This window comes from Lepidochelys kempii, chromosome 6 (genome assembly GCF_965140285.1).
Source record: "Lepidochelys kempii isolate rLepKem1 chromosome 6, rLepKem1.hap1, whole genome shotgun sequence".
Lineage (NCBI taxonomy): Eukaryota > Metazoa > Chordata > Testudines > Cheloniidae > Lepidochelys > Lepidochelys kempii.
This window is the reverse complement of record NC_136385.1, coordinates 51,561,637-51,574,131: the sequence shown is the minus strand read 5'-3', so window position 1 is coordinate 51,574,131 and position 12,495 is coordinate 51,561,637. Positions and strand designations below refer to the sequence as shown.

At 47.8% G+C, this 12,495-nt stretch overlaps 1 protein-coding gene across 4 annotated transcripts in view; it reads left to right on the top strand.

Annotated features, from left to right (window-relative positions):
- The first annotated feature begins 1,827 nt into the window (after positions 1-1,827).
- SHANK2 (SH3 and multiple ankyrin repeat domains 2) overlaps positions 1,828-12,495 on the top strand; it is a 613,170-nt gene continuing 602,502 nt past the window's right edge. For all 4 annotated transcript variants that reach the window (XM_073347891.2, XM_073347893.2, XM_073347892.2 and 1 more), the window contains exon 1: positions 1,828-2,205. The gene's annotated coding sequence lies outside the window, so the exon portion shown is untranslated. The remainder of the gene's footprint in view (positions 2,206-12,495) is intronic.

Genomic DNA, 12,495 nt, shown 5'->3' with positions numbered 1-12,495 from the left:
GATTTATCATAATCCTATAAAAAGGGGTGAACATAGAGGTACAGATTGTCACAACATCTCTTGAAGCTTTCTACTCCGCAAAGGGATGTGTAGAGCCACAAACTAGGCCTAGATTTAGAACAGGAATTCTGCATCTCTACTGTCTTTCCCCTTTTTGCCTCCAGCTGGTGCATACATTCTTCACAATCCCACTACTTTCTCCTGTTCCCATAGAGCCTCCAACTTTAAAAGGGGCACAGAGTAGTAAGTGGGAGGGTGGAGCTGCGGGGTGTGTGTGTGTGCACACGCACACAGAAGGCGGAGGTCTTGGAGCAGCAAGACGGTCAGGACAGTAGACATGATGGCAGGAATGATAGAGGAGCTGGAGAGTGTTAGAGATGGAAGGAATACCGGTGTCAGAGCAACGATGAGGGAGATGGCACTGTTGGAACAGTGCACTGAAGAGTGCAATGAAAAGGAGGTGGTCAGAACTGTGCAGTGAGGGATTTTGGGGTGGCTTTATCTCTGTCCCCTCCCCGATATGCCCAAATCCATGCTGCCCCCCCCTCAAAATTGTGCCCTCTGTGTCCATGCCAGCCCCTGCATTCTTTCCCCAGCTCTTCAACCTGTGGGGCCTGCGCCAGTGCTTGCCTCTCCATGGCAGGGAGAGCTGAAGAGGAAGAACCAGGCTGTGTTGGACATGCAGAGAGACGAGTACAAGGAGACATTGCAGAGGCAGTGAAGGGACTCACATGTGGCCCGTGCATTCTGTGGCTGGGTAATCACTGCCAAGGAACCAGAGTCAGTGCAGGTGGAGAGCTGGGCCGGGGTGCATAGGGATGCTGAGAAATTGTTGATAGAAAACATAACAAGGAAATTAAATGCTCCCAAACACAGTGAGAAATTTCCCAGTGGCGCCTTCTGCCCTTCCAGAAAGTGGAGAATGGTTAAACTTTAACCTCTGAAACCCAGGAAAGGAAAAGTTAAGAATAAGATACATCAGATGCCACCCCTGCAATCTTAACTCTACCCTTTTGTTGTGATACAGTGCACTGTCCCTGCTCACCAAATGCAGGGCCTCCCCCAGGGCACCTGCCTGGCAAGGGGGTCCAGACTTTTGGTACTCTGCTTGGTGTGACCAGCAGCTGGGTGCTGCTTAGGGGGCGTCCATGGGGCGTTGCTGGCTTCTGAGAGCACAAACACAAGGGCCACAGGCTGCCCTCCCACTAGGGAAGGCACAGGACAGCAAAGACTCTCCTCTCCCCCTGGCCTCCTGGTATCTCAGAAGACCCCCCTGATAGAGAGTTAGGCTGAGAAGATGGTCTTGGTGTAATCACAACCCCTGCACCATCCCTAGATGGGCCAACAGGCATAGGCATTGCCCCCTAAGTCAATTCCCCCCTAATAAAGGGCCAGGTTGCCCTCTAGGGCTGTGTTTCGGCAGATGTCCATGTAGTTTGTGTTTTTACCTCCTGAGGCAAAATTCTTGCTCTGCCACAAAACCTGCTGGAATATTAACTTCCAGCCAGAACTGGGGGGGTGGGGGGGTGGGGAGGGACACTGTACATTCTGGCAGACCCCACCTCCTAGGGAGGGAGGCTTCCTCCTACCCCCAACTTGTGCCTGCCGAGCTGCAGGCTCCGGGAAGCCCGACCGGGGGCCATGGCACGGGCTCGCCCACCTCTCCCTGCCAGCGAGCTCCCTGCGCTGACAACCAAGCGCCCCCAGGGACGCGCTGTCCGGTGTCAGGCAGCGAGCCGCCCCCGGCTGAGGGAAGGAGACTCTCAGCCAGGCGCTGCCTCCGCCTCCCAAGTCCTCCCAGTGGCGCGGGGGGCTGGGGGAAGTGAGCAGCTCTGCGCCGCGGGCCTGAGGGAAAGGGCGGCTGTTAACAGGCTCTCCCTGAGCCTGGGGTTAGCTGCGGGAAGTGAGGCGGGAGAAGAGCTCTCTGCCCCCCAGGGGGCACGGAGACGGAAGCCGCTCCTCGCTTGTCACATTACCTCCATTTGCAGAGCGTGTGTGTGTGTGCAGCGTCCAGCCCCGCTGCCCGCCCCCAGATGCTCCCTGGAAGTTGGGAAGCGCTTCGCCAGCCGGAGACGCGCCTTCCTTCCCCCGCAACTTTAGCGTCTCCCCAGTGACCGACATGCCGGATTACAAACCGCAGAGAGAAGGGAGCAAACCCACCCGCCCGCGGGGGTGGTGAGCGGAGCCCGGGCGTGCCGACCACAGGTAAGCGCGTGCTCACTACCCCCAGGCAGTAGGAAAAGGCGGGCTGGGGTCTCTGTGCCCAGGGCTGAGCAAACACTTCTGGGGGCTGGAAGGGGAATCAAAGCCCTCTAGCTCCCGTGCCTTGTATTTGCGCAGCCCCTTGCCCGCTGTGAAACTTCAAGCGGCACCTCTCTCTCTTTCCTATAAGCGCCGGTCCGGTGAATTGCTTCACAAGCTCGGGGTCAACCATTGATCTCTTTCCGCGTGAGGGGCGGCAGCTAGCGCCCTTGGAACTGATACAAAATGGGTGGGGCTTTTGCCTTTGTAAAATGTATGAATGAATGAATTCATTATAGCGGGTATTCATTCCCTGCTCTAAATCAGCACAACCTGCTTGGTGTGCTGAAGCTCTACTAGTCACTGCTACAGCCAGCAGGTAAAGGGGGCAAGATTTCACACCCCTCTTTCGCCGCCTGCTGAAAAGCATCCGCTTTGTGAGGTCCATTGAAGCAGGATGTTTGCACAAAAGGGGAGCGGGTATCAGGTGCCACAGCCCTTCTCTGCTTTACCAGCATAACTGCACAGACCTATAAACATCATCTGGAACTCCTGCCTAGCCATGCTGTGCGGGGCTGAAAACTAAGACTGATCTGATTGTCAGAGATCTAACCAACTCTCCTACTTCTGTATCACTGTTTGCATTTGATTATTACCCGCCCCATCCACTGAAGATTAAATGTAGAATTATAAACCGGAATGAGTGTGAGAGAGGGACTCGTGAAATGCCCTGCCTGCGGAGAGGACTAGTGCTGAATGTGCGGTTTTTGCGCTGGGACAATGCAACGCCAGGTGGCGCCGGTTTAAGTGGACAGTGAAACTGGCCTTTGCAGCCCAGCTGTTGCACATTGCACCAAGGAGTTATGGAACTACAGTGACAAACTCGTGGGAGTTTCAAAGTCAGTCCTTCATTGGCAGTGACATTAGAAAAGTAAGCTCGCAGCTGGGTTTTTGTTCTTGAGAGAAAAAATTGTAAGCAGGGCCAAATTCCACTTTTAGTTACACAGTTGTCAGTCCTGAGTAACTCTTGAATTTAATGGAGTTACTTAGTTAAAATACCTAGATGGGTAGTAAGTGAGAGCAGAATTTAGCCCCACAGTCTAGGGATCCAGAATGAGATCAGGAATTTGGCTAGCAGGGGAAGATGCTGGAATTTGGCTTGGAAACACATTCCTACCCTCTGTGGCAAATAGGAGAGTGGTGACAGATTTGTCTGTGTTTGTGGGACACAAGCAGTATTAGGTAAAATTTAGGGATTGTGAGCTGAAGGGGATGGTGGAAGACACATTCTGAGGGCTTGTGAAGTTCAAGGACAGTGAAGAGTGTAGGCTTGGAAAACTTATGGACTGAGCAGTGTGGAGGTAGGTGAAGTCAGAGTGTGGTAGAGATCGGGGTTCAAGAGCTGCGTGGGAGTTTGTGTGAGGTGGGTCTGGTAGAGCTTTGGGGACAGCAGTGCATGCAAGGCGGAGAGGAAAATATTAATGAACCACATCTCAGTCCCTTGTAAAGAAGGAGGTAAGAAGACAGAAGTGAAATGAATGGGAGAAAAATATATAGAGAATGAGAGGAAAGGAGGAATTGGACATGGATTGTCCAAAAAAACCATTTCTTCCTTAAGGCCCTTAGGCATGCTCTTAACTTGAAGAACACAAGCAGTCCCATTGACTTCAGCTGGGCTATACACATACATAAGATTAAACAAATGAATAAGTGTTTGCAGGCTCGGGGCCCTACTTTGTAAAGCAGCAGCAACAACAATATCTCTAATAGTAAATAAATAAACACACATGAACCATATCTCAGATAACTTTTCCTGTAAAAGTTCTTGCTTCCATTATTTTTTGGGTTTTTCTTTCCTTCTCTTTTGCCTATGTTTCTTGTATCTATTTAGTTCTCCTCCCACAGTCAAACAGCCCTGTCAGTGCTTTAAAAAAACAAACAAACTGTTTAAACACAGTTGTGAGTCATGATTGTGATCTAGCTATGTAATAGTGTGGCTCCTCTTGATTTCTATTAAAAACAAAGAAACACAAAAATAATTCTAAGCCCTTGATAGATATCTAGGCTGAAACTTGGTTCAGCAGTGAAGTATCTGGGCTCCTCCCTAATTTGGTTTTGCAATACTTTTTTGTAGCTCAGTTCCCCCATCTATCAAATCTGTATAATATGTTTCATCTACCCTTTATCTGCTGTGTCTATTGAGAGGCAAAATATTTCAGGGCAGAAACTATCTCTTACAGAGCGTTTGTATGGCCAATGCACAATAGGGTTCTGATATTTGTTGGAACATTTAAGCAACACTGTAATAGAAATATTTTTTTTTCTACCCATAGAGGCAACACAAAACTGGTTTATAATATGCTTGGACTACAGCTCTGTTTAAATTATGATGGCCACAATTTTCAAACCTGAGTGCCTAAAATTAGCCATCCAGATCCATACTGACACCTACATAAAATTCGCCTGATTTGCATCGGTGCTGCTGAGGAAGGAAGCTAATGGACACTATAGGTGCACAGCACCTTTGAAAAGCAGGCCAATTTTAATTGTGGGTAGACATCTAGGGTTTATCCTGTGCACCTTCCCCATGTGCTAGAGCTAAAAGCATATGGGGAGGTATCAGAAGCATCTGACAAATTATTTGCACTATTCTGTCTAGTGCTGGGACAGCTCCTCAGATCAGGCCCCTTTGCCTATCGCATAACAATCTTGCTTCCCTCGGGCCCAGAAAAGGCTAATTGCAGCCCTGTCTTCTCTTCTTCCTTTCCTCTAGGTCGGGGTGGGCAAACTTTTTGGCCTGAGGGCCACATCTGGGAATTGAAATTGTATGGTGGGGCATGAATGCTCACAAATTGGGGTTGGGGTGAGGGTTCTGGTTGGGGATGCGGGTTCCAGGATGGGGCCATAAATGAGGAGTTCAGGGTGCGGGAGGGGGACTCCAGGCTAGGGCAGGGGGTTGGGGTGTGGGAAGGGGTGCAGATTCTGGCTGCGGGTGCGGGCTCTGGGATGGGGCTCAGGATGAGCGGTTTGGGGTGCAAGAGGGTGATCCGGGCTGGGATCGAGGGTTGGAGAGCAGGAGAGGGATCAGGACTGGGGCAGGGGTTGGGGTGTGGGGAGAGGCTCAGGGGTGCAAGCTCCAAGCAGCACTTACCTCAAGTGGCTCCCAGAAGCAGCGGCATGTCCCTTCTCTGGCTCCTACACAGAGGTACAGCCAGGCGGCTCTTGCATGCTGCCCCGTCCGCTGGCACCGCCCCTGCAGCTCACATTGGAGCACTGGAGGGGGCCATTGGAGTGTGTAGGAGCCTGAGCAGGGCCATGCCGCAGCTTCTGGGAGCTGCATGGAGTGGCCCCTGACCATGTGCCCCGGCTGGAGCGCCCAAGCAGGGCAAGCTCTAGACCACACTCCCCAGCGGGAGCTCACAGGCCGGCTTAAAATGGCTCATGGGTTGGATCTGGCCCATGGACTGTAGTTTGCCCACCACTTCTCTATGTAGAGGTTTTCCCACCTTCTCTTCTTCTGCCCCAACTTCTGTTCCTCCAGCATTATCCTTCCTTTTTCTCTCTCCTTCCAGCTTATGCTCCTCACCTTTCTGTTTCCTCCTCTTGTCTCCTCCTTTCCCAGAGGTAGTATCCTCCCTGCTCCAACTTCAGAAATAGTTCCACACCCCTCTTGGCTTCATCCCTCCATCTCCCTCTTATCTTTTACTTGGCTGTGCTGTGTGAGCTTAGTTGGGGGAGGAGTCTGGTCTGGCTGGCTGAGATCCTGGCTCAGGCTCATTGCTCTCTCTCGTTGTGCAACTGGAGGTCACACTGTACTCCCTGAGCACTTTGCTTTTCGTAATCCTTTTTTGCCTCCTTGCACTGACTCCCCTGAGCTACTACCCTGAGGATTTAAGATGTATCCCAGGTAAGGTGTGTTCATGGCAGTTTCTCTGCACAAAGGAGTTGCAAGGGGTAGAGGTGGGAGGAGGAAGTTATCTCACCTTTCAGACAGGTGAAGAGCGTTCTGAAGAAGGGCAAGTGAATTATGTAAGACTTCCAATGTGATGGTGCCATATCAAGTTTCCTGCTTCAGTTTCAGTGGCAGATTTTGCTTTTCATTGCTTTTGTGGATGGGACAGAATGACACTGGAGTGTCCGATGATGAGTGTTTCACAAGTCCCCTCCTCCTGTAAATGTAACTCCTTAGTCAGAGATTCAGTGTAATTATGTGCATTTCCTATCAAACTAAAGTTTTTACAAAAGCTAATAACATTTGCAACCTAGCTAGTGTTGAATCCTTGACAAGGATAGGAGCGGTGAGTGTATTAGTATTTATTTCTGACTTTTGCAGGTTTCCCACGTTAGGTTGTTCAGATTTCTAACAGACCTGAAACGTGAGTGCTAAAACGTGTATGGTGATGGTTGCTCTTTCTCTAGCTTATCAATCTTGTCCTAATAAAAATGTAAATATATGCATAATAATTTGCATTTCATTTACTTTAGAAAGAACACTGTCATATTAAAAATCTTTTTTAAAAGAAACTAATTTCTCTGCCTGTCTTCCAAAGAGCACCTGAAATACATAAAGCCAAAAGAACTTTAAACATCTAATTTACTTTCTAGACTCTATGCTGTTTACTTTGTGCATTTTTCAGTTTAGAAAATGGAAACAGTCAGTTTCAAATGTGTTTATGGTCATTTTCGAATCAATATCTCTTCCAGGTTCTTATATTTCAGCATAACGCTGGGTTACTTATATTGCAAATACAGCAGAGGAATGTTTGTTTTTAAACACATGGTTTCCATTGAATTTAAAAATAGTGCATGAAAACAATACAAGTGGTATTTGTTTTTACAAAACAAACAAACGAACAAAATAAAACAAATCTGACCTCTTTCAAATAGGGTATCTGCCAGTCTGGTTTCTTTTCTATAACACTTTCAAATATTGTTTTCAATGGATTTTATTACCTATTTATTTATTATTAGTATATGTATTTCATAAAAAGATCTATATTAAAAGAACATTCAGGTTGATGTCTTGATGTCTTGAAGCCCTCAAAAATCAGGAAATGTGAGAGTTATTGTTGCCTGTGTAACCATCTTTCATCTTCTTCGTGCATACAGATTATTGCCTGAGCTTGGAAGACCTTATGTTCAACTTGATGGCATGACAACATTTTGATGTAATGGGATAACTTTTGAATGCCAGATCTGATCAATTCCAAAATTTCAGGTTAAGTTCTGGTCATCAGTGGGCACAGCCCTATTGATTTTTGCAAAAATTGGAAGGGAGAAATAGGGGGCACAGGGAGCCCCTGGCAGCTGGTTAGCAGCAGAGTTGGAACCCAAGGCCTTTGGCTCCACAGCACAGATCTTTATTTCCTGAGCTCAAAGAATAACTGTCAGCAGCAGTAAGCTGTTATACTCTATATGGACGAGCCACTGTATGGGGATGTGACACATACTTTGCCAGTGGGTTACCCAGGGTTCTTTTTCTTTCTGAGGCCCCCTCACCATGCTATAAAAACTCCATGGCCCAGCTGTGGCAAAACAATTTTTTTTCTGCATATAAAAGCCAGGACCAGCGTTAGGGGATAGCAAAGAGGGCAATTGTCTGAGGCCCCATACCACAGGGGGCACCGCGAAGCCAAGTTGCTCAGTCTTTGGCTTCAGCCCCAGGTGGTGGGGCTTGATGCCCATGCTGCAGTCCCATGCAACTGGACTTTGGCTTTCTGCCCTGGACCCTAGCGAGTCTAATGCTGGCCAGGATTGGTGGACACCCACCCACCCCCTGAAACCTACTCATGGCTTGCCAGGGGGCCCCAGACTTCTGGTTGAGAACCACTGGGTTACACAATTATTTGCCAGATGGCAGAGAAATATCGGGAATCAAGAATCTTGGGTTCTAGTCGTAGCTCTGGAGGGGAGTGTGGTCTGTTGATTAGTGGCAACATATTTAAGTTCATATGTTTGGCCCACTCATTTTGAACAGTAGCATCACTAAGGGGAGGAGACATCAATCATATTGGAGATCTGGGGCCAGATTCTAGCCCCTGATGTTTACCAGCATCACCTATAATTAAATAAAAAGAAAAGGAGTACTTGTGGCACCTTAAAAAGAAAAGGAGTACTTGTGGCACCTTAGAGACTAACCAATTTATTTGAGCATAAGCTTTCGTGAGCTACAGCTCACTTCATCGGATGCATACCGTGGAAACTGCAGCAGACTTTATATACACACAGAGAATATGAAACAATACCTCCTCCCACCCCACTGTCCTGCTGGTAATAGCTTATCTAAAGTGATCATCAGGTTGGGCCATTTCCAGCACAAATCCAGGTTTTCTCACCCTCCACCCCCCCACACAAATTCACTCTCCTGCTGGTGATAGCCCATCCAAAGTGACAGCTCTTTACACAATGTGCATGATAATCAATTTGGCCATTTCCTGCACAAATTCAGGTTCTCTCACCCCCTCACCCCCCTCCCAAAAACCACACACACAAACTCACTATCCTGCTGGTAATAGCTCATCCAAAGTGACCATTCTCCCTACAATGTGCATGATAATCAAGGTGGGCCATTTCCAGCACAAATCCAGGTTTTCTCACCCCCCCCACCCCCATACACACACAAACTCACTCTCCTGATGGTAATAGCTCATCCAAACTGACCACTCTCCAAGTTTAAATCCAAGTTAAACCAGAACATCTGGGGGGGCGGGGGTAGGAAAAAACAAGAGGAAATAGGCTACCTTGCATAATGACTTAGCCACTTCCAGTCTCTATTTAAGCCTAAATTAATAGTATCCAATTTGCAAATGAATTCCAATTCAGCAGTTTCTCGCTGGAGTCTGGATTTGAAGTTTTTTTGTTTTAAGATAGCGACCTTCATGTCTGTGATTGCGTGACCAGAGAGATTGAAGTGTTCTCCGACTGGTTTATGAATGTTATAATTCTTGACATCTGATTTGTGTCCATTTATTCTTTTACGTAGAGACTGTCCAGTTTGACCAATGTACATGGCAGAGGGGCATTGCTGGCACATGATGGCATATATCACATTGGTGGATGTGCAGGTGAACGAGCCTCTGATAGTGTGGCTGATGTTATTAGGCCCTATGATGGTGTCCCCTGAATCGATATGTGGGCACAATTGGCAACGGGCTTTGTTGCAAGGATAAGTTCCTGGGTTAGTGGTTCTGTTGTGTGGTATGTGGTTGTTGGTGAGTATTTGCTTCAGGTTGCGGGGCTGTCTGTAGGCAAGGACTGGCCTGTCTCCCAAGATTTGTGAGAGTGTTGGGTCATCCTTTAGGATAGGTTGTAGATCCTTAATAATGCGTTGGAGGGGTTTTAGTTGGGGGCTGAAGGTGACGGCTAGTGGCGTTCTGTTATTTTCTTTGTTAGGCCTGTCCTGTAGTAGGTAACTTCTGGGAACTCTTCTGGCTCTATCAATCTGTTTCTTTACTTCTGCAGGTGGGTATTGTAGTTGTAAGAAAGCTTGACAGAGATCTTGTAGGTGTTTTATTTGAGCATAAGCTTTCGTGAGCTACAGCTCACTTCATCGGATGCATACTGTGGAAAATACAGAAGATGTTTGTTTTTATACACACAAATCATGAAAAAATGGGTGTTTATCACTACCAAAGGTTTTCTCTCCCCCCACCCCACTCTCCTGCTGTAATAGTTTATCTAAAGTGATCACTCTCCTTACAATGGGCTGGAAATGGCCCACCTTGATTATCATACACATTGTAAGGAGAGTGATCACTTTAGATAAGCTATTACCAGCAGGAGAGTGGGGTGGGGGGAGAGAAAACCTTTTGTAGTGATAAACACCCATTTTTTCATAATTTGTGTGTATAAAAACAAACATCTTCTGTATTTTCCACAGTATGCTTCCGATGAAGTGAGCTGTAGCTCACGAAAGCTTATGCTCAAATAAATTGGTTAGTCTCTAAGGTGCCACAAGTACTCCTTTTCTTTTTGCGAATACAGACTAACACGGCTGTTACTCTGAAACCTGTCATATGCTAATGGTCACTCTTAAGCATTTGCTCAGCTCCTGTGCAGAGAGGCTTTCACAGAGTATGGAGATGTGCATTATGTTCAGCAATGTGAGCACACCTTTGTGCCTATAATGAGATGTGCGTGGTCAAGCATGAAGATGTGTACAGGGAATAAATGCAATCCAGTATGTACAAATGATGCACACAGCTGCCGTATGTAGGGTTTTCAGTTACTTCAAGTACTAGGTGCCGGGGCTAACACAAGCATGCTTCAGAACAGTGCTTGGTAGAGACTGAGATCAGGGTCAGTTACTCACTCTCTCGTGCTGTATACTGGGCACAGTGTTATACCTGCACACCAGACTAAAGTACCTGTTTCCCCTCAGCTTTTTTTTTTCACCTTAGTGGATTGTGAGTAAAAATGCATTGTTGTTCTCTCACAGGCTTCATTTTCACACTTGCATGGGCCACATCGGGGTTGCGAAATGGTATGGAGGGCCGGGTAGGGAAGGCTGTGCCTCTACAAACAGCCTGACGCCCACCCCTTATCCGCCCCCTCCCACTTCCCGGCCCCTTACTGCCCCCCTCAGAACCTCTGACCCATCCAATCCCCCGCTCCTTGTCCCCTGACCGCCCCCTCCCGGGACCCCCTGCCCCTAACCACCCCCTGGGATCCCACCCCCTATCCAACCCCCCCGTCCTCTGACTTCATCGGATGCATCCACATCTCCGCCCCTGACAGGACCCCCGGGACCCCCAACCCATCCAACCCCCCCCACTCCTTGTCCCCTGACTGCCCTCTCCTGGGAGCACCGTCCCTAACTGCTCCCCCAGGACTGCACCCCCTATCCAACCCCCCGTGCTCCCTGACTCATGACCCCCCCCCAAACCTCCACCCCATCCAACTGCCCCCTGTCCCCTGACTGCCCCCCGGGACCTCCTGCCCCTTATCCAACCCCTCCCCTCTCCCCACCCCCTTACCAGGCCACTCAGAGCAGCAGGACAGGCTTATTGGAAAGCCTGGGAGGTGGGCGGGCACAAGCCGCACTGCCTGCATGGCGGCATGGCTGCGGGGGAGGTGCCAGGGGCTAGCGGGAGCTCAGCGGCCAGGCAGGATGATCCCGCAGGCTGGATGTGGCCCGCAGGCCGTAGTTTGCCCACCTCTGGCTTAGGTAGTGCTTCCCAGAATTTCAGATTTGAAATGGAAATGCTGAAAGACCCTTCTTGTACATCAGCATGGCAAGGCATTGCAACAATATGTTTTTGGGAATAAAGTCCTTCTGATTACACACAAGGAATATTTACTCTAACTGGATTTATTTTGAAAGAGAACCCTTGGAAACACTGTAGTTAAATTTTTTTTTTTAATGTTCAACACTCAGGCATATCAAAGTATTTGGAAAAAAATTGAAAACGATTAATAAAAATTAAACATGGAGAGCTGGACAGGACCAGAGTACAATAGAGAATCATCTTCATTGTCTTTCTCCTGATTATAAAAAGAACCATTATTTATCTATGTTGCACTGTAACCTAAAAAGAAAAGGAGTACTTGTGGCACCTTAGAGACTAACAAATTTATTAGAGCATAAGCTTTTGTGAGCTACAGCTCACTTCCTCAGATGCATTCAGTGGAAAATACAGTGGGAAGATTTATATACACACAGAACATGAAACAATGTGTGTTACCATACACACTGTAACCAGAGCGATCACTTAAGGTGAGCTAGTACTAGCAGGAGAGCGGGGCAGGGGGGGCACGTTTTGTAGTGGGGGATAATCAAGGTGTCAATTTCCAGCAGTTGACAAGAATGTCTGAGGAACAGTAGGGGGTGGGGGGGAGGGATAAACATGGGAAAATTGTTTTACTTTGTGTAATGACCCATCCACTCCCAGTCTTTATTCAAGCCTAAGTTAATTGTATCCAGTTTGCAAATTAATTCCAATTCAGCAGTCTCTCGTTGGAGTCTGTTTTTGAAGTTTTTTTGTTGAAGTATTGCCACTTTTAGGTCTGTAATCGAGTGACCAGAGAGATTGAAGTGTTCTCCGACTGGTTTTTGAATGTTATAATTCTTGACATCTGATTTGTGTCCATTTATTCTTTTACTTAGAGACTGTCCAGTTTGACCAATGTACATGGCAGAGGGGCATTGCTGGCACATGATGGCGTATATCACTTTGGTAGATGTGCAGGTGAACAAGCCTCTGATAGTGTGGCTGATGTGATTAGGCCCTATGATGGTGTCCCCTGAATATATAT